The sequence below is a fragment of the Carlito syrichta genome, unplaced genomic scaffold, assembly GCF_000164805.1.
Source record: "Carlito syrichta isolate Samal-C Ts95f unplaced genomic scaffold, Tarsius_syrichta-2.0.1 Scaffold315645, whole genome shotgun sequence".
Classification (NCBI taxonomy): domain Eukaryota; kingdom Metazoa; phylum Chordata; class Mammalia; order Primates; family Tarsiidae; genus Carlito; species Carlito syrichta.
This window is the reverse complement of record NW_007259741.1, coordinates 97,076-119,888: the sequence shown is the minus strand read 5'-3', so window position 1 is coordinate 119,888 and position 22,813 is coordinate 97,076.

Genomic DNA, 22,813 nt, shown 5'->3' with positions numbered 1-22,813 from the left:
TGCCTGATGATATTTATCCATTTTGCCATTCTATGTCTTTTCAGTGGTGCCTTTAGTCCATTCACATTAGGCTAATAATGAAATGCAAGAGTTGATCCCTGTCATAAGGTTCTTACAGAGTTGTTGTTCCTGTTTGTTTGTAGTCTTTCTTTGGGTTTTGGAGTTGGTTCATGTGTGTTTTTAAGCTTTTGCCTGTACTCTTGTGAAGAATGTTGTTGTTCTTTTTCTTTTTCTTCTGTGTTGAGTACTTTCTTAAGTGTTTCTTGTAGAGGTGGTCTGTTTCAGCGTAGGTTCTTAGGGATGGGATATCCGGAAAAGATTTCAATTCTCCCTCACTAATGAAGCTTAGTTTGGCTAGGTAGGTTTTTCTTGGTTGAAATTGTTTCTCTTTTAGAACTTTGAAGATACGGCTCCAGGCTCTCCTAGCCTGAAGTGTTATTGTGGATAAATCTGTTGCTATTCTAATTGGTCTTCCCTGGTAGGTAGTCTGGCCTTTTTCTCTTGCTCCCTTTAGGATTTTTTCTTTTATAGCTACTTTGTTTAGGCAAATTATTGTGTGTCTGGGAGTTGTTCTTCCCATTTGTTGTCTTGCAGGGGTTCTCTGAATCTCTTGTGTTTGAATTTTTTCATCCTTGACGAGATGAGGGAAGTTTTCTTGAATGATTTCATGAAATGTTTTTTCCAGTGTGACCTCTGTTTCTCTCTCTGCCTCAGGAAGCCCAATTACTCATAGGTTCGGTCTCTTGAAGTGATCATTCATCTCTTGCAGGTTTTGTTCTATCTTTTTGAGCTTCTTTTTCATGGTTTTGACAGTTTGGGTTAGTTCTGTGTTTTGTTCTTCGAGCTCTGAGATTCTTTCTTCTGCTTGGCTAATTCTGCTTTCCATGTTTATTAGTTTGTTATTTATTTCCATCACAGTACTTTACTGCTCTTATTTCTGACATCAGTTCCTTCCTATTTTCCTCTTGTCTCTCCTCAATTTTTTAAATTCTCTCCATTAATGTCTTGATGTCTGGGTTTCTTGCATGTGACCAGTCATTCTGGGGGTTCTTCATTGTTTGTGTTCCAGAATCTGTTTTCTCAGTGTCTGATCTCCCAGGGGTCTGTGTGAGACCTATATTCTTCTTTTGGTTTTTCTTCATTTGTGCAGTTTTTCCCCCTCCCTACTTTTTCCTTCCCTCCACATCACCATCTTCTTTAATTCTGTTATTCAGGGGTAGAGGGATTGGTTTTACTTCTGCTTGTTCAATCTCTTATTCTTTATATATGCCCTCTTACTTTGTTCAATTCTGGAGTTGCACTGTAGGTTGGGGGTGATCCTTTTTGCAGTTTTGAGATTTACTTAAGGGGGGATCTGTGATTCAAAAATCTATCTGCAGGTCATGGTATTCGCTGACAGGTGGATAATCTGATACCCATTTCCCACTGCCTTGGAATCTGTCCATGCAGTGGGGCTGTAGGTTTACTCCCTGAAATAAAATGTGATTAGCATAAGGAAGAGACTGGAGCAGACAGTGGGTTGAAGCGGGGGATGGAGAGATAGAGGAGTAAGGGGGGAAACAAATGAGTGTACCAACAAATGGAGAGAGAGATACCCCTACTGAAACAGATAAAAACAATAGACCACAGCTACAGAGTAACCAACTCCCATAAAAAAAAATAATAAAACACACAATGATGCTAACATACAAGCTTATTGGTTTGCTGTTCCTCTATACAAAGATATGGCTTACAGAGAGAAGAAAAGAGAAGAAAAGGAAGAGGAAAAAAGGGGAAAAAAGGAGCAATACAGTAGGAATAGAATTAAGTCATTAAACTAACAGAACCAATCAAGCACACTCTGAGACTTTTTGTTTAAGTCCAATGTCCTTTCAGCTCTGATTTCTAGCTTTCTTTTCAAGCTGGTAAATTAGTCCACAGTTAGGGTCAGTTGCCCCTGGCCTGCTGTGAAGGACAGTTCGGATCACCCTCCATTCACCACTCTGGCCTGTGTCTGTTTTTCAAGCTTGTTTCTCCCGTTTTGGTGTTGTTACCTTGAATCACCAGCAGGTGGTTCTATCTCAGCTGCTTGCCCCAGAGAGTGTGGGGCCAGACAAAAACCAGGCAGAGGTTGGAGATAGAAGCCTGCCTCAGGTCACACATGAGGAGACCCACAGCAGGCAGGACGTCTCGGTCACAGGAGAGTTGGCAGCGATCCCAGCAGATCTTGCCTGCAGGGGCTTCAAGGACTAAAGTCGTGGATCGCTTCTGGCCCAGGTGGTGTGATGTGTTATGGCCGCCACAGAGGCTGTGGCGGCAGCAGCTGCTGTGTCTGCACTGCAGTGGCTGTCCAGACTACTGCGATGCCCCAGCAGTGGCAACAGCCGAGCTCCATGTGAAGAGCAGGCTGCGATGTTGGGGTCCGCAGCCCCCGGGGAGAGAGCCAGAGACCCACTGCAGTTCTCCTTTGCAGAGGGTTTCATAGACCAGGTTGCCCCGTTGCCATCTTACCAGAAGATCTGTATTGATTTCTAAGAGTCTTGTGTATCATTAGCAAGATTACCTTTTATCTGAGATATGTGTTGAAAATAGTTTCTCCCAATTTGTCATTTGTCTTTTCACTTTATTTATCATGCTTTGTTTTGTTTCACATTATTTTGTCACCTTACTGATGTTTTTATCTAATTGCCTTTCATTATGAATCATAGATTTTTTTAAAAACTTCACCTATATTCATCCATGTTTTCTTCTAACACTTAGATAATTTAATTTAACTTTCATATATTTCTGAATCATCAGTAGTTCATTTGTTATAGTGTGAGGTATCATTTCCCAAATAACCATAAAGTTTTTTAAAGTAATTTCTCTAGTAATTTGAGATGATACATTTATCATCTATTTTTACATGAATTTTTAATAATAGATAGAAAACTATGGGGAGAAATGAGAGGGTTTACCTTAACAAGTATTGAAATGAAACATAAAGGTTTTTTTTTTTAATTAAAATAGTGTGGCACTAGTACACAAATGGAAAAATAGACCAACAGAATATAGTTTGAAGTCAAATTACAATAACTGTCAGGAAAAAAGGTCACAGCCAGTTCTGAGTTTTCACCTTATACAGTTGATCAAAGAAGTTATGGAAATAGATGGAATTCTTGCATAAAAAGCTACCCTAAAACATACTGACTTAAAATAATAACAATTTTATGTTATGATATACTTCATGACTTATTGGTCAAAAATTCAGGCAAGGCTTAGTTTGACCATCTTTCTCTTCCATATGGCAATCATATAACAGTATTCAGCTGGCTGACAGATGGATTTGTCTAAAAGGCTGAAAGGAATTCAACTACATTGATGGGGATGACTGGAAGAATGGGCTCATCTGTGGCTGTCATTCACAGCACCTTCAGGCAGCCTCTCAGTCATAGACATTTTATAGTTGTGAGTGCCTTCCACAGTAGCACTGGCCTTTAAGCAAGAGTCCATGGTGTAAGTTTCAAGGCCTTATCTGAGCTAGCCTCAGAATTCTCCCAGTGTCTCCTCTGCCACATTCTATTGTTTACCAGCAAGTTGCAAATCCAGCTCAGATTCAAGGGACATGAGTGAGCACCAGGAGGTATGTTTCACTGGGGTGGGAATGTATCGTTGGAAACTAGCTACTACAAAAATGGAAAAGGGAATTTAAAAACTATGCTGCACCCCACCTTGGGGAGGTGAATCTCTCTCTCTCTCTCTCTCTCTCTCTCTCTCTCTCTCTCTCTCATTTACTTTTAAATACACTATATTTTCTAATCTAAAATAAATAAATAAAAACTATGCTGCAGAAGAAATCTCAGAGAATTGGCTGGGTGCAGTGGCTCGTTCCTATAACTCCAGCACTTTGGGAGGCTGAGGTAAGAGGATTGCCTGAGCCCAGGTTCAAGACAAGCCTGGACAACCTGGTTTGACCTCATCTCTACAAAAAAAAAAAAAATTAGCCAGGCATGGTGGTGCATGCCTGTAGTTCCAGCTTCTTGGAAGGCTGAGGCAGAAAGATCACCTGAGCCCGCAGGTTGAGGCTGTGGTGACTGTGAGCATACCACTGCACTCTAGCCTGGGTGACAGAGTGATACTCTAACTCAAAACAAAAGAAAAAGAAATCTTAGAGAATTAGTGGGAAAGGTGTGATGTGGAGAACAATATAAAGTTTGCTGACCAAAAAGACATAGAAGAGAGTCATAAGAAATTATATAGTATTATACCTTAGAGTCAGGAAAAAGAATGGTCCATATCATCACAGACTGAATAGGAGCATAAATGATGGAGACTCAAAAGAGATAACTGATTTCTTAAATAAAGTGATCACTGATAGGTTTTAAGAAAAGTGTTTGTACAAAGTGATGATTAACAGTTGTGAAGTCAAATAATAAAAAATTATGAGTAGAGAGTGAAAGATGAAGTTCCTATACCCTCTTTACTATATTTCAATGGTTTAAAATATCAACATTTCTTAATAATTATCCCTAGGTAAGACTTAGATTACTGAGTATGCCCCTATCATTGGATCTAACAAAACACTTTTTAAAAAGGACTATTACTAACATCTTTCCAATAAGTTTGGAAGAAGAATATATAGTACAGAATGCAAAATTCAATAGGCATTTGAACCCTTCAGCACATAACTCTGTCATAATCCGAAATGATAAATAATCATCAAGTGAGAAATCAGTAAAAATGGTGACAATACATATTATTGAATATCCATTATGTGCATCCACTATCCTATATGTAAAAAATAAGGCAAAATATTATTCTGCATAGTTGTAAGGATCAAGTGATATTTGTATTACTCATCTCAATACAGATTAATTCCAGGCATGGAGATTTACCAAAGCATATAGATTATCCACCTCAGGAGTTGTTTCTACTACTATTCCCATGCCACTAGTACTGGCATAATATGGAGGAGCTTGAATGGAGATTGTCTAAAGTAGAGGGATCCCATGGAGATTCTGTCGAGTTTACAAAACCGACTCGTTTAACAGCGAAATATTCTGTCAATCAAGCAACTATTTTGTCTAAATCAGGCATAGACATTAAGCCACCTGAATACAATTCCCAAACCTATTTCTTTCATTAAAGAAGTAGTATTACAGAAATTTTTAATGTGAGTTTTCTCTTTTGCCTTTTCTAGATCATTGGAGACACCCCTCTGCTCACAGAAAGACTTGGATTCTATCTCAGAAGAAATGCAAAGTAAAAGAACAAGATAATATTCAGACTTTGGCATGTAAGATTACTGTCTACAAAAAGAATTTTTATAAATTATCCTTCCACCAAACATTCCAATGTATCATAACAACAAATAAACATGAATAACTCAGATCATAAAATGCATTTACAACGTAGCAGATACTCTCCTTCTAGTGATCCATGTTTGATAAGACTATAATGTAGGGTAAGCCAAAGAAAAGCCCACATTTTTCCTAGCACTAGCCTACAGAAGCCAGCAAAATAAGAGGAAATAGGAAAAAGAGAACAAGTAATTATTTTTCTTACTTTCCCTTTTGGAGCCCCTGCCTAGAAGGAGGCATGTGAGGTACCTAAAAGAGGGAGCTCTTTCTGTTTGTGACTGGAAACTGCCACTCCACTGTGACCTTAACTGTGCAGTGTGGTCAGCGCTGGAAACTAGCTCAATGAGTCAGTGTTAGCTCCTGGGCAGTATAGATTCAGCTCAGAAGGAATGAAGAGATTGTCTGGGGAGTTTCCATTGTGATGTCTCCTTAGTGTAGAGAGCAGAGCAGATCACCAGGATAAAGATGAATACTAGTCACATCAGACACAGAGAGGTCTATAGCACTATAGGAAATAAGAAGAGGTCAAATCATCCAAAGAGCATCATCAGGCCCTAGCCAATTAGACCAAATCCAGATTACCAAAACAGATAAAGCCAGCAAGGCAAATAGGCACCAAATGGTAAGAAGACACTGTCCTTGATGCTAAAGAAGCCAACGACACTATGACTGAAGATGAAGACTTTGACTCTCCCTGATTATCATGATCTTACAAAAATCCTCACCGGTCCACGCTACCCCCGCCCCACTTACTATACCCACACAGACAAACACACACACACACACACACACACAAATGCACATACTTTTATCAGAGAATATCCAGGAAGTGGGGGGAAATTGAGGTTTGCTTGCTTTCTTGATAACTTGAGCCTTACTTGAAGAGGTTTTTTGAATTATCAAAGAAAATGAATTTTAAAATAACTTGAACCTTTAATTCTTTTCCCTTAAAAATCAGAGAAAATTTGTGACGAAGGTCAGAGCTTCTAGAGGCAACATTTAAAATGTGATCTCTGTGCCACTTAACTCCAGTCAGAATGGCCATTATCAATAACTCAAAAAATAACAGATCTGGAGACGATGTGGTAAAACGGGAATACTTCTACACTGTTGGTGGGAGTGTAAACTAGTGCAGCCTCTGTGGAAATCAGTGTGGCAATTCCTAAAAGCTCCAAAAATTGACCTTCCATATGACTCCGCAATCTCCCTACTGGTAATATATCTTGAAGAACTCAAATCACTCTATAAAAAAGATACCTGCACATGTAAGTTTATCGCAGCATTGTTCACAATAGCAAGACTAACCACGCTGTCCAACAAAAGAAGACTGGATTAAAAAATGTGATACATATACACAATGGAATATTACGCAGCCATAAAAAAGAACAAAATCATGAATTTCGCAGTAACCTGGATGGAATTAGAGTTTATAATACTGAGTGATCTCTCACAGAAATAAAGATCTGAGTATCACATGTTCTCACTCATAAGTGGACCTTGAACAACTGTCATAAAACTATAAGAAAAGGATTGACAGTGATGGGAAACTATGGGGGGGGGCAGGGAGGGGAAGGGAAGTGGGATTAATGGTAGTCAATATCTGTTTGGGGACGGGGGCACACCTCATCAGCAAGGGTACCTGCACAATGCATATTTGCACACCTAACCCTTAACTGTACCCTACAATCTTAAAATTTTTTAAAAGTTTAAAAAAATAAAATTAAAATAAAAAAAGATCTCTGCACATTCAAATATCAGGCTGCAGCATAAAATAAACATTTCAACACACTAAACTTCTTTGTGGACAAAATTCCCATAAAGTATTGGACAGACTTGTGTTAAAAGGACGTTACAGAAAGAATGCAAGGAAGGAGAAAAATAAAATATATTTTTATTTGATTTTACTTACAATTGATATTACTAAGTGTTTTGTAACACATAGATACATCTATCATAATCTCTTTACATTTATTGCTAAATCTCTTTCCTCAGTAGATACCAGCAGCAACCACAAAGCAGCAAACAGTGCAATCTGAAATAATATAATTATTTATTACCCTGAAGAGTTCCATTGAAGGATGTTGTTAGTCAGCTAAAGAGAAAGAACAAGAGCCTCATAAAATAAGGTAGGTTTTTAAGGCTAATAATTCATGGGTTTGCTAAACTTCAAAGTTATTACCCCAAGAGAATCTTGATATGTAGCAAGCAAATGCTTCTTCTCCCTCCACAGATCTAGATATTAAAAGACTTAATGGATGGAAAGAGTAGGTAGGAGTATTAGGATTAAAATATATCATTATAATAATTTCAGTGTTCAAGGAAAAAAACTCTTGACAGAAAAAAAATGAAAAGAATATAAAAAAGAGAAGAATGCAAATAAACTATTATTACCCCTGACAGAAAACTCACTGATTTATTAGTCTTCATCCCTGGGAGTTTGCAGTTCATAAAAAGTTTCAGTCAGAAATTATATATTGCTGAGGTTACAGTTACTATTACTAAGAAAAATTAAGCTTGCTATCACTAAGGAAACCTGCTGGTCATACAAATGTATCAATGTTTAGGAAATAGTAAGATACTACAGAGAAGACAATATTTTTAATGTGTTAATGGGTCTCAAAGACACACATTGCTAAAAAGAGAATAATTCTAAAATTAAGTAAAACTAAACTGCAATTCCCATGGAGTAGATACTGATTTACTTCCAGATTGCAAAGACTCAACTCTAATTATCTTAGTCAGGCAGATAATACTATCACATGCGTGGTTTTATCCCAGACACTGTATGATGACATACAAAATAATTCAATCTTATACTCAGGGAACCTATACCCTATCAGTGAAGAGATGCATAAAATAACCAAGATAGGAAGCTGATGTATGGTGTTCAGAGGAATGGAGAAAGTAGGTGGAACAATACAAAGAGCATAAGAGAAGAAATAGAATCTAACTAGTTGTTAATTGCATTAAAATGATGGAGAAGGAAAAAGTAAACAGAAGAAATATGAGTAAAAACATAGATACAGAAAAGCTGGAAGTGTGCATTCTCACCTGGAATGTAACAGTCACCTTACAATTTGGAGGGAGAGAGAAAGAGAAAAAGAAAGGAAAGGAAGGGAGAGTAGGAGGGAGGGAGGGAAAGAAGGAGAGAAGGAGGGTGGCTAAAACAGAGAAAAAAGCAGGAAGTAGAAATATACTTTAAAATAACTATAATTAACATCCTCTGAGATCTAATAGGTGAGACCGTATGCATAGAATGAGAATAGAATGTTCGTCTTTTCAAAATAAAAGAATATCAATTATTTAGTTTTGATAATTATATCATACTTGTGTAAAATGTTAACATTAGAAGTTGTATAAAAGATATACAAAAACTTACTGTACTATTCTTGTATCTCTTCTAAAATTATTTAAAATTTTATTTTAAAATTTAAAAACTTTTGAATGACTGAAAGAAAAGAAGATAGAATTTGAAAATCAGTTCAAGTTTTTTCTTCTTTAAATATATATGTACATATATGGAAGGTGTGTATGTACGTATATGTATGTTATATATACGTACACACATACCCATATATGCATTTGGATATGTGTGGGGATATACATGAATTTGAAAAATTTCATGGACAGGAAGACAAATTTGATGAAATTCACAGAAAATAAAACTTTTTACAGAAATAGACACTTCCCTTTTCTTCCTGGTGTGGAGATGGAAGGTAGTGAAGGGGAGGGAAGGATCACCTGCTGCATTTCTTGTGGTACTCAAGGACACAGGACACTAAAGAAGAAACTTGCATAGAATCTTCTGAAGATACATTGTAGCATGTCCGCTGGTGATCAAGGATGTGAGGTGCCCAAGCACTATTGGATAGTGGGAGGGATGCAATGGTAGGCAGAGAGATTGGCTGCCAAAGTTGAAAGTTTTATTACATTGAATAAATCAATAAATTGAGCAAATAAGTAAATATTGTGTAAAATGAGAACCATGTTTTCCACTGTTGGAAGATGTTTTGACAAACTTGGAAAGGGAAAGGCTAGGAGTAATTCTTAAATTTGGTATTGAAATGGACAGTTTTAGAATGAATTTATAATTTTGAATATATATGTTCTTATACACCGACATATTTGAAAAAGTTAGTGAGTACATCAGGTAGTCAGATCTTGGTCTCTAGTAATCATCCTCAACTAAAAGAAATCAGGCTTCTTGGAGAAATGGATGATTCCAAAGTGGAGGCAAGAACAATACAAGATGAGCCTCAGACAACTTGTGGAGTCAGGCCATTGATCTTTTACACAAAGAATGATAAGAATATATCAAAAGACATAGGAGCTACCTTGAAGTTGCTCCTACTGACCTAATCTGGGCCAATTTGGACATCAAAACAATGACAGTGACTAATTATAACTCATTGAATAAAGTAAGAATCTATAAGTTCATACTAGTATAAGTAAGTGAATACATAAATGACAGAGAGAGAAGCAGGAAAAGCTATTCATTACAGTTGAACAACAATTTATAAGTGTTTTTTAAGATAATAAAAGTAGAAGTCATTATTATATAATCATCACAGTAATAGTTAATTCAGCCATAGGTGTCAGCTGAGAAAGACATTAGTACAACAGGGGTCTAGGCCACCTGCTTGTACAGCTTAACTTGAGCCCTCAAGTCTTTTTTTATTCACTATTAGATGCACCAATTTCATCTTATATTGATTGATCCTGCTCTACCAAACTTTTGAAATAGTAAGTCTGGCAGAATCCACCGCATAATGGATATTTCTGAGCACATGTTCCATTAGTGTCCCATAGTTAAGAAATTCAACTCTACCAGTGCCTAGTAACAGGTCAGAAATTGTTATAGATGATGTAATGTTCTACTACAGATGACAAGACCTTGCTTCAAAAGCTGAGATGTCTATGTTGTGATTCTCATATTGATAGGAGCTTGCTATTTAACCTCACACGGTATCTTTCCTCACCACAGAGACATCTAATACCACAAGTTTTTCTGGGTTGGAGGGTCCTTCTCACTATTGCACCTGCTTCTAGTAAGATTCCTATATGCCTTTGTTCATGTTGATCTGCATTGATAAAATATCATTTTAAAAATGAAGGAAATAATGGTTCTGCTAAATTTTCAATTCATACCAGGAATCATGACTTTAAATTTGGAGACCAACTCTAAAACTTAAGAGAAAGTTTTTTTTTTTCTGATAATCTGAAAAGAGGCAAATTTCAGCTGAATCAAGAAAGTACTAATATTCATAGCTGTCCAAGTAAGAAAAGGATAGCCTCTGCAGATAAAGAGCTTCTTGTTACTAGAAAACTACTTGGATGATTCAGACATCAGATAGAAAATTGAACTTCATCAAAGGTTGGTAACTAAGAATTCAAATTAGAATGCCTGGAGTGCTTTTCTTTCAAATCATATAACCAAGATGTGGTGACTTGAATTTCATAGATTTTGAAGTTTCCCAGGTAGTTCTGATGAGCATCTCCTCATAGAAATCATGGACTTGGTAACCTTGAGTTTTCCTCTAACACTGAATTCTTACTTTACTTGTTGTTGTTGTTTAACTAGGAAATAGAAATTCAAACACTAACTATACAACATTTACAGCAATATAGACTCAAAATTTGAAAACTCTAAGCTTTCCCAGGATGAACAAGTAAAGTAGACACTGGAAAGAGAAAGCAATTGTAAATGCAGAAAGAAAGATATTTTATCTCCAGTCAATATTTTCATTCCTTCTTCTTCTCCTTAGCAACTGATCAGTCCCTAATTTTGCATGTGATCAGAGATAGTTTAAATGGACAGAAAAAAGCAAATAACAAAAACAAACAACTACTCAATAGAAATTTCTGGAGCTATTTCAAACAAATATGGATAACTACATCTTCTTAGATTATATTATTACCCTATGGAGATGGAATAATTGGTCTCAGTAGAATTTGTTGTGTTTGTTGAATTCCCTCTGAAAATAGCTTTATTTCTTTATTTTCTGTAAAGGCTAAATAATGTTATAAATATAATGTACATCATGTAGTTTAAAGTATGCCCCCAGAGGAACACATAGGAAGCTTAGACAGGACTGAAATCTTTAAAAATGAGTAGGATGTATTTTAATGCAGCATATTTTTGTTGGTTTATAGACCCATAAACATTACAAAACTACAGCCCAATTATGCAAGTGAATAAAATATTTCTTTTGACATTTTTCAGAAGATAATTAAGCAAAATAGATTTCAACCATACTGAATAATAAAGCTATAACAAATGGCAGAAATACCTTCTTTCTCACCTTAAGAAAACAGGTATTAGCTTAGAGTCTTGACACTGTTCTGCAGTGTCTATCTGAGAATTTCCTAATCTTAATGATGACTGAATTTCAAGGACCTATGACATAGATGTTCAATTACCATTCATTCTGTTAAAAGTCAACTAGCCAGGCTTTGGAATCAGACTGACATGAATTAACATTTAAATTCCTATAGTTTCTGTGTGAACTTGTATGTTATAACTTTTATGAAACTATTTCATCTTCCTAAGTTAGTCATTCAATGAATACTTCATGAGAGTTTAAGCACCAAGACTTGATAATTAATGAGCTAAACATTGTCTAATTCTTAAAGCTTTATGGTGTGGGATCTGAATGGTAAAGAAGAGGGTAGATAGATTCAGGGACTAAAACAGGAAAAAACTTATGCATCATAGGAAGTATGATCTTATATTAAAAACAAACGTATATCATTAAAAGATTGCATTCCGTGGCTTCATTTTGACTGTGACAAGTCACATGAGATCAGGTATAGAATTTCTCACTTGTAGTATCATGTCTATGTTCAAAAAGTTTCAGATTTTGGAGTATTTTGGATTTGGCATTTTTGGATCAGGGTGTTCAGTTCATATCTAGTAATCACAGTAGCCAAGCATTCCCGTGGCATTTGCAATCCAGGGCAAGAGAATAAATAGAGACCCATGTGCCAGATATAACCCTGTATATTTAAAAGTCATAAATAGAGGCCCATGTACCAAATATAACCCTGTATATTTAAAAGTCATAAATCAAGTCTTTAAACACTATTGAATAAAATGTCTTTGTCCTTCAACCTGGACAAATAGACATTCATAATGATATAATTAATAGCTAGAGAGATAAATAGAAATACAGACATATACACATACATAAATCTATGCTTGTTAAATGAATAAAAACTAATATATCATTAATTAATGAATGATTTTATGTGTGTCTTAGTGTTTTATTGATGGGCCAGCAATATTATATTTTATTGTATAAATTTATATATTCTATTAGATCAAGAAAATCACTAATTATGGCTGTTACAACTTACACATAATTTTTGTGTTATTGACAGTAGTAATCTAAAGCATTTAAAAATATAAATGTATTCAAGTGTACAAAATCTGAATATATATTTATAAAAATATAACTTAAAGTTAATAGAAAATAGAATAAAATTATTTTCATGATTGATTGTTATGGTTCATTTTGTAAAACAGTCAAAATTATTCATTAACATCAAAAGGCAAAATGCAATTGTAATAATGCATATTAAAATTTAAAATCAAATGATGTGAGTAAATCCAAAACTTTTATATTTTATTTTTTGAAAAGTTAATTAAATTCTGTAAAGTCTTATAAAAACAAAAAGTATTCACAAATCTGGCATTGAAATTCCATCTTGTTAATAAGTAGAGGATCAGTAGCACACTTCTTGACTGAGATTTCTTGACCTACCTAGGAACAATTTGAGTAATATGAATTGCTTAAGTATGCAAAATGTGTCTCAGGCAACATAGGCAACTGTTGCAAACATAAATTGGAACACAAAGAATAGCCATGGAGTAGGCATTCAGCACTACTGGCAATGATACTTAATTTTTATAAAAATGTATTGCAATCTTGCTTTCTAAAAGAACTAGTTTGATGAGTTTATTACTTATTTATTTATTTATGTATTTATTTATTTATGTATAAAAATGCTACTCAAATCTTGCCTGTGTTGCAAAGTATTGTCTCTCTCTGACTTCCTGCATAGATACAACCCAGAAACCACCAAAGAATTGCAAATCAGGGTTGCAATGTTTTGCAATCATAGGGAAAGAGAAGTGATAGTCAATATCTGTCTGGGGAAAGAGGGACACACCTCATCAACAAGGGTACCTGCACAATGAATGTTTGTATAACTAACCCTTAACTGTACCCCAATTTTAAAATTAAAAGTATATATTAAAATTAAAAAAAAAAAAAAGAGAGAAGTGAAGTATGTCCCTGTAGCTCAGATGGTTAGGGCTGCCAGAGAACTGATACTGAGTGTGAGAAGTAGCTTTGTGTCTTTAAATAAATTCTTTTGTGTGTGTGTTGTGATATGTCAGGCCCTCTAAAGTTCAGAGAAAAGAACAGAGAGCCCTCTAACACCGGCCTAAGGGAAGTACAGTTAGTAAACCCTAAACATATTGCTTTAAATCCCTCATGTAGGGAAGTGGCATGCATATTTTTGAAGCGTCGAAGTATGACCTTAATGTAGCATTTTTCAGTCTAAAGATCTCTGAGAACATTAGTCCCAGAGGAGCTAGAGGATGCTTTTGGAAACACAGAAGTTCTGCAGTTAAATACTAGAGGAACTGCTTCATAGTAGCTTGCTTTTTGGTAATTCACCGTGCACATTATCATATTATGAGCTCAGAGAAGCCCTAAAGAAAATAAACCTGTTTAACTTTGTTTCCCTAAAGCATTTTACCACTAAAATTATTTTTCAACATAATAGTACCGACACTGGTGTTTGCTATGATTTGAATGTGTCTCCCCAAAAGTTCATATGCTCGAAACTTAATCTCCAGTGCAACTGTTGGAGGGCGAGGCCTAATAAGAGGTAATTGGGTCATGTTGAATGGATGAATGTCATTATCACAGGAGCAGGTTGGTTATTGCCAGAACAGGTTGTTATAAAAGTGAGCACTTCCTTTGATGATACTCTCTTTCACAAGTGCTCACTGGCCCTTCTGGTCTTCCACCATGGGAAGCAGCATGTTAGACCTCTCCAGAAGCTGGTGCCATACTATTAGACTTCCCAGCTCCAGAACTGTAAGAAATAAATTTATTTTCTTTATAAACTACCAGGCCCATGTTATTCAGTTATGGCAATAGAAAATTGACTAAGATAGTGTTATTCAAACTCAGTGTAGAAAATACTACTTGAACATTTAAATGTCTTCTACTTTTTTCTATATATCTTTTCAACCAGTTTTCCTGTTTTCCTACTATTGAATTCATTAACACAGAAAGGAATTTACATTTATAGGACAAACTGAAAATTTTTGGTCTCTAATAAGTGAAATCACAATCATTAAGAAAAGCAATTTTAAGTTTAGAAAATACTAACTGAAACTTCTCTTCATCACTGATTTTGGGAGGATCACAGTCTGGCTGGGGACATGTCAGTTGAGAATAGGTAGGGGAGTAAGAGCACTGAAGTTTCTACCTCCTTGCCCACAATGTCACCTGATTGAACACTGTTCAGTCCAAAGAGAGAGACCTTTGTCTGCTTTTCTTCCCTTGTGACTGCTATTATTTGAAATCAATCGGTTTGTCAGGGATCTTTCACTAAGACTTACTTCACAGGGATCAAAACACCAATCTGTCTCTAAGGAATCAATCTATTTCCAGCCATCTGAACACCCACCGTCTAAAAAATAGCAAATAATCAAATAAAAGAGAAACTGTGATGATTTATAATTTAGGATACTATCAGCAACTCCAAGAGACTGACTCTTGGAAATAAATTTTCTATCTAGCAGTTACAGAATGGGAGAGGCTTTACTTGCAAGCCTAAAAAGAAAAAAGCAAAGGAAAGAGCCTTACAGATTAGCCGCATCTTACAAGAGAAAGAACCAAGAAGTAAAGAGAAGTGTTACAGATGTGACAAATATTATGCTATTTACTACCAAATTTCCTTCTCTTTTACCCAAATTTAACGTCAGAAATTCCATTCAGTTTAATTTAGGCAAAGTTTCAACAACAACAACAAAAAATGAAAATAGAGGGGCAGAAGCCTAAGAGAACTGACTAGAACTTCTGTTAGTCATTATATGTATATAAACGTATAAACATGTCCATTTCTGCTCAGATTTCACAAGAGCTTATAGCAGATTTTGACTGACTTTTGATAAGTTAATCTAAGAGAAAGCTCCTTTGTTCCATGTCCAAGTGTTTCCCATGTTCCTTCTGTGTGCTCTGTATACTCAATTTTATCATTAGAAGGTTAATACCTACTTGGGTGTGCGAAGTGGTAAGGAACAAGGGCAAGAAAAAATTGTCTGGAAAGAGTAAGATGCTAAACAAAAGGAAATTTAATTTTACTCTAACTTTTGCCTTTGGCTAGCCTTAAATACATAACTAGTGTATTTAAAGATTTATTTTAAAAGCATCATAAATAAGTGGAATTTGAATACAATAGAGGAAAGCAAGATAACACAGGTTGATAAGAAAGCAAAAGAAAACAAAGAGAATAAAAAAACCTAACGCCCTATTCCTCAAACCTACTGCTCATTTTAAGTAATTGTTTGGTGGTGGGTCTATTTTGGTAACTGTGAACTCCGAGCCAGAATATAAGTTCAGTGAGAAGTACCAAGCCATAATTTAAAAAAAAGAAAAAGTCCAAAATTTAGGCAAAGTTAGACTTACCAAGAAATTTAAGAATTAGATTCACCAAGAAATACAATATATGATGAGAACTAGTTGGGTCAAGAACCACAAGGACTTGCAGGTACTCCAGAAGTTGCACACCATTCGGCAATGACCTCATCTCATCTCACTTGTATTTTGTGCTATAACTTCCCCACCATAACTAGAAAGTTTTTTTTGCTCAGATGCAAGTTTCAGTTGCTGTTCTGAGTTACTCCCCAATCCCCTCCTCCAAGTCTTCAACCTCCTTCTAGCAACAGGGACCTAAGAATCCCTTTGCTATATTTTTTACACAGAAACTTTTTTTTATAAACAATAAACTCTAAAGAAGTGGGAAGGAAATCAGTTGCACTTCTTTCTAAGAAAATTTCCCAAGTTTCGGGTGAAAACATAGCTCAGAGCAGATAATTAAAGGAGGGAGAAGAAGAGGATGATGGTTAAGAAAAAGAAGAAGAAAACTTTCTCTTTGATTCAGTATTCTTAATAATAAAATAACTAAGATGGCAGAAAGAATTGTTCTCTACTTTGTTTATATCTAATTTTAAGATTTACTATGTTATCTCAAAACATCAATTTGAGGTTTTATTAAGGCATATTTAATATATGCTAAATAACATTTTTCTGAAAATTATTTTGTGTAATTATTTTACACGAAAAAGGACATAAGAGATATTTCATGTTATTAGGATAAAACTTTATTTACAAAAATATATAGCCATGCATCACATAGAAACATTTTAGTCAATGTTTCAGTCAACAACAGATGATATATACAACTGTGGTTCCATAAGTGTAAAATACTGTTTTTATTGTACCTTTTCTTTTTTTAGATCTGTTTAGATACATAAATACTTACCATTGTGCAGCAATTGCCTACAATATTCAATACAGTAATATGCTGTACAAGTTTATAGTGTATACAGCATACAGCCTAGGAGTAGTAGACTATAACATATAGATTTGTGTGAGTACACTCAATATTGTCACAATGTTGAAATCGCCTAACACTGCATTTCTCAAAATACTCATATATCCTCATCATTAAGCAATGTATGACTGGATATCAACTCTTCTCATACATAAAAAAATTTACCTTACAAATTATGCCACTTAAATTGTCTATAAATTTACTTGTTTTTGTAACCGGTCATGAAGAATAACTTTCTTTTTTTAAAAGGGTGTTTTTATCTATTTATTTATGTACCTGTGTAGTGTTTCTCTTTTTTTTTTTTTTTTTTTTGAGTTGGAGTCTCACTCTTTTGCCCAGACAGGAGTGCAGTGGAACGCTTCTGGCCACCCCAGCCTCATCCTGCTGGGCTCCAGTGATCTTTCCGCCTCAGCCTTCCACGTAGCTGGAACTACAGGCACGTACTACCATGCCCAGCTAATGTGTTTTTCTATTTATTTATTATTTACACTAACTCACTAACAAACTTTGCTGCACAATGGAATCATTTAAGGAACTTTATTATTATTATTTATTTCTTTTTATTTTAAAGACGCGGGGTACAACTCAGGGTTAGGTATAGAAATGTTCATTATGCAAGTACCCTTGTTGATGAGGTGTGCCCCTCCCTCTCCTGGCACTTTTCCCATTTGAGGAGCTTTTAAAATCTGATGCTCAAGATTCAGGTCATACTCAATGCCAACAAAATCAAAATATGTGGGAGTGGAGACCAAGCAGCAGTGTTTCTAAGGCTCCCTTGGTGATACCAATGTGTTGTGCATTTTAAGAACTATTCTGCCATGTTATTTGATTCATCAGTATTTGAAATGTTTAAATCCTCTGTGAGCTGCACCTTTATCATTGTTTCTTTTTCATCTCATGTTATATTTTTGTACTGACGTCAATCTTGTCTGATATTAAATTTTTTATCCCTGTTTTAATTATTTGATTTGTCTTGTTTTGCTTTGGTCACTCTTTTCAACTTTTCCTAATTAGTTTATTGAATGTGTATCTCTTGTATAGAGCATCTATTTGAATTTTTTTTTTTTTTTGATGCAGTGTGAAAGCTTCTTTTAATTGGTGAGATTTTCCATTTAAATGGTTTAAGACAGGCATAACTGGTCTTAATGCTGTCTGGTTTTCTGGTTTCATGACTTTAGGTTAAGTCTTTATTTTTGTTTGTGTTTCTTCTACTAACTTGAAAAAGTTGAAATGTTTTCATTATAGCATTTAGCTTTATATGTTTAAATTTATAAAATATTCTGTATTCTCTGTTTTATACTTATTTACTCTCTGCTATTAGCAATAATGAAATTTATTTGTGCCCTCAGTTCTGAATATTCTTTCATTGTTTTACATCAACTAATTCTTTTCATTACACTGTTTTCAAGCTTACCATTTTACTGGGAAGTACTCCATGTCTCTATTTTGACTGGTCATTAAATTATTTATTTTGATCCCTGGCTGTAAAATATGAGCACATCCATATTCTCACATACCACTGCCTTCTTTTTAAAATTTCTTCCCCCATTGTCTGAGTTTATTAAGATACTATTTTCATCAACTCTACCTTAAATAGTATTATACTACCACCATTTAATTTATAATATTTTTAATCTGGGTAGAGGATGTAGAAATTAGTGTATTTGGTCTAACAATTCCTATACTTTCTTCCCTTTCCTCTCTACATTTCTATTATTTATATCATTTCCATGCCAAGGTTTATAATCTATTATAGATACTTATGCTTTAGATTTATTCACACTGTTATTTTCTCTTTTTTTTGTATTTTGTTTTTATGTTTCTGTACTTTTTACATTAATATATTTGCGGAATATGGTTTGCTTTCTATAGATTCTTCAATAATCACTCATAGAAATACTATACTCTTATGTTAAGTAACATAAGTGCCTTCATCTTTGAACAACAGTTCAGATAGGGGGAAAATTCTTAGGTTAGACTTCCTTTTTTGAGAGCTTTGTAGATATTGCTCCACATTTAACCATTCTTATCTGTTCTTCCGTGGACATGGTGTGCCCTTTAAATCTGTGTAATAAGTCTTCATTTATTTACAGAAAGTGTTTTTGCCTTATATCTGTAAATATTTTTTTCTCGTCCATTGTATTATATTTCTTATTTTGAACCTCGAACTTTTGGTTTATTGGATATTCTTTGCTGAAATTTTTATCTATTTTTGATACTTTTAATATATTTTTTGTTTCTGTCCTCTTTATTCTTTATGCTAAGTAGTATCCATTCACTCTTGTAGTCTTTCCAATTTTGCCTTCATTTCTTTTTTTTGCTACTTTTCTAAGCACTACAGATTGCATGTCATCTCTTTTTCTTGTATTGCTGTTTTTACCCAAAGGTTTTGTACCTATTCTTTATACTCTTGTTATAAAATGGTGATTGCTTCATAATTTTTTAAATTCATGACAAAATATTTAATCATAATCTTTACCTGCTCTATGAGGAATGATTTTTCCTATGTGTTATTACTCTCTCATTTGTTTTTCTTTTTTTCTTCTATATGGTCTATATTTTTATTGGCTCATTTTTTAGATTTTTCATCATGATGAGGATTCTTTTTTTTATATTATACTGGACTGATTTTTCCTATAAGTGCTATTATTCTGTCATTTGTTTTTCTTGTCCTTTCCTCGTGTTTCTTTCTTTCTTTCCTTCTTTCTTTCTTCTAAATATTTCAAATGTTTTTTGTCTCACTTTTTTTGGATTTTTCATCATTATAAGAAACATTATTCTTAGTTTATATTTGTTCTTGGTTCATGTTGTAGAAAAGCTGAGACCATGTTTCAAAATAGCAGGAATTTTCTTCATGACCCAGGGTCGTGCATGTAAGCCCTTATAGCCTTTTATTTCCCATATATAATTAAGAAATGCAGCTTCAAGGAGCCTCACAATATAGTGTCTTCCCTGAAGATAACTTCCATTACCTTACCTTTGTGAATGTAATTCAGCACTACGGAATCTACTTGTGGAACATAAACTGGCTCTACCAGTCCATGCAGTAAGACTTCACAGTTGCAAACTGGATGAGGTAAAACTGCTTTTTAGAGATGCCATGATTTTTCCTGGGAGTCAAAAAGCATATAATCATGCTCTAATCATAAGCTACCTGAATGAACATTGTAGATGGGGTGGAAGATAATTGACTGATTCTAACATAGTCCTACCTATGTCCCCTGGAAATAAAGAGGCAATAGGTGGCCAGGCTCAGTGGCTCAGTCTGTAATCCCAACACTTTGGGAGGCCAAGGCAAGTGGATTGCCTGAGCCCATAGGTTCGAGACCAGACCGGGCAACTTGCCGAGACCTCATACCTACAATAAATCAAAAATTAGCCAGGCGTGGTAGCACATGCCCGTAGTTCTGGCTACTTGGAAGTATAAGACAGAAGGATTGCCAGAGCCCAGCAAGTCGACGCTGGGGTGGCCATGAGTATGCCACTGCACTCCAGTCTGGGTGATGGAATGAGGCTCCAACTCAAAAAAAGAAGAAAAGAGGCAACAGGTTTCTATAGCTAAAATTCCATATAAAGTCAGATTAGTGGAAAGAAGAAGAGGTATAGTTTTGTTCTTTTCAGGACAACTAGATCCTAGTACAGTTAAATAAAACCTGATGACCAATAAATTAAAGCTATTGGCTGACTAGTTGATTTTTTTAATCAGAAAAATTCCTTATTACAGGCCACTATCATATATATTAAACTTTGTAAAGTCTCTAATAATTTATGTTCTCATCATGCTACCAATGGCAGCTATTTCATAGAAACAAAGGCAACATTTGCAATATTAGGATACTAAACATCAGTCAAATAATCAACTTTCTTGATCTTCCTCAACAACTTTATCCTAGCCAACATTTCCCCTACACACAGACACACACACACACACACACACACACACACACACACACACACACACGTGTGTGTGTATGTATATATGGGTCCACCAACTCATGCAAAAATTTGTTCTCTAAGATCTGTCTGCTAATATCATGAGCACTGTGCTTTGCACCAAAAACAATGACATCTTGTTTTATGTTAATATATATTCTTCAAAAAGACAAGTGAAGAGAAATAGGCCTATTTTATGTTATGCATGAGAAATTAGGTGGCTAATTTTCAAGGGCTGCCTCAATAAATCCCAATTGAATTAGCCAGTATTAGCATGTGAAAGCGATCAAGAAACACTGCAAAAACACAACGCAAAATGAATACAAATGATTTGGCTCCAGATCTGATCAAATAAAGTGGAGGACTGAATTAACAAGTGAACAAAATTAAGTGGAAATGGCAGTATTTCACAGCTAGTCAGCTGTGGTTATGAAACATAGTACTAAAAGATTTAGACCACTATTTTGAACCTTTTATTTTTCTCATCCAGCAGTATCTCTAAAATTGTGTGTACTAATTGGACTTAATGTCTTTCATGATTTGGTGTTTAAGATTGTGTTTATTTCTGTAGTTTTTCTATTAGATATCCAAAGCAATAAAACAATGACAAATATCTACTGAACATTTACTGTATTCTATGTCAAACACTCTCTACAGTTTCCTTCAACAGTCATCAATGTATTCCTTTTTATTTAAATCAGGTGGGGGGGAGAATAGATAGATCAAATTTTTCACAAGGTTTCTAAACTTCCAACATGTCTATAACTTTAATGTTGGCATAAGAGGTACAGTGTAGCACAATAGGAATAGCTTTGAAATCAAACATTCTTGAGTTTTAGTTCCAACTTAGTCACAAGCTGGTCCACTCAATTTTTTTCCTCTAATATTTAAAAATAAATTTTAAAAGTCTTCCTCAAAAATTTATTTTAAGTAGTAGAAATGATATAATTAAATCTTCAGCCTGATGAGGTAGCTCACACCCAAAATCCCGGTGCTTTGGGAGGCCTAGGTAAGAGGATTGCTTGCGCCCAGTAGTTTGAGACCAACCTAGCAACATAGTAAGAACCTGTCTCTATACAGTTAAAAACAAAAAAATTAGAGGGGTGTGGCATTGCACACCTGTAGTCCCAGCTATTCAAAAAGCTGAGGTGGGAGGATCACTTAAGCCTAGGAGTTTGAGACTTTGGTTAGCCATGATCGCACCACTGCACTCCAGCCTGGATGACAGAGTGAGATTTCAGCTCTAAACAAACAAACATTACCCAACCTGCTACTGAGACATAACAGGGGCTTATTATTATTGTTTTCATAGTCTCACTTGTCTCTTAGGATACCAGTGCTGCTACTAATGGACAAATTCGGCCACCAGAATTGTGGCATATCCTAATGCCATCATTCCAGCATCAAAGTTGAAATGGTATATTTGATAAGGATACTGCAAGTAGAGAGAAGGAGAATCTTTAGGTGAAATTTTTAATGACTGAAGTCTGCTCTGAGTCATAAGAATAATATTTCAGCTGGGGACATCCCAAAATAATGCCCATTATTTTATTAAACTCAATGCAGTGATCAAGTTTTTGGAGTGATACTATAGCAAACACTATGGGTATGAGAAAGAAAATTCTCGGGACCATATAATACCCTGTGAATGGAAACCACTTGTCTCTCATAGAACATAGCTTAAATCACATAAAAGCAGCCTCTGGGGTGGTTGAAACATTCTTTTGAAGTCTTCTTTAGGAATCAAAGGCGATGAACACAGAAGGATTTCTTAAAATGTCAAGTCTTCTTAACCTCTTGTAAGTAATGCAAGTGGCAGTGTTGTTTTTTTTTTTTCTTTACTCAATGTAGGAGTTATTCATCTTCACCAGAACGTGACTGTATGATGCTACCTTAGGCTGTTCCACTGCAGTGGAGTCGATGAA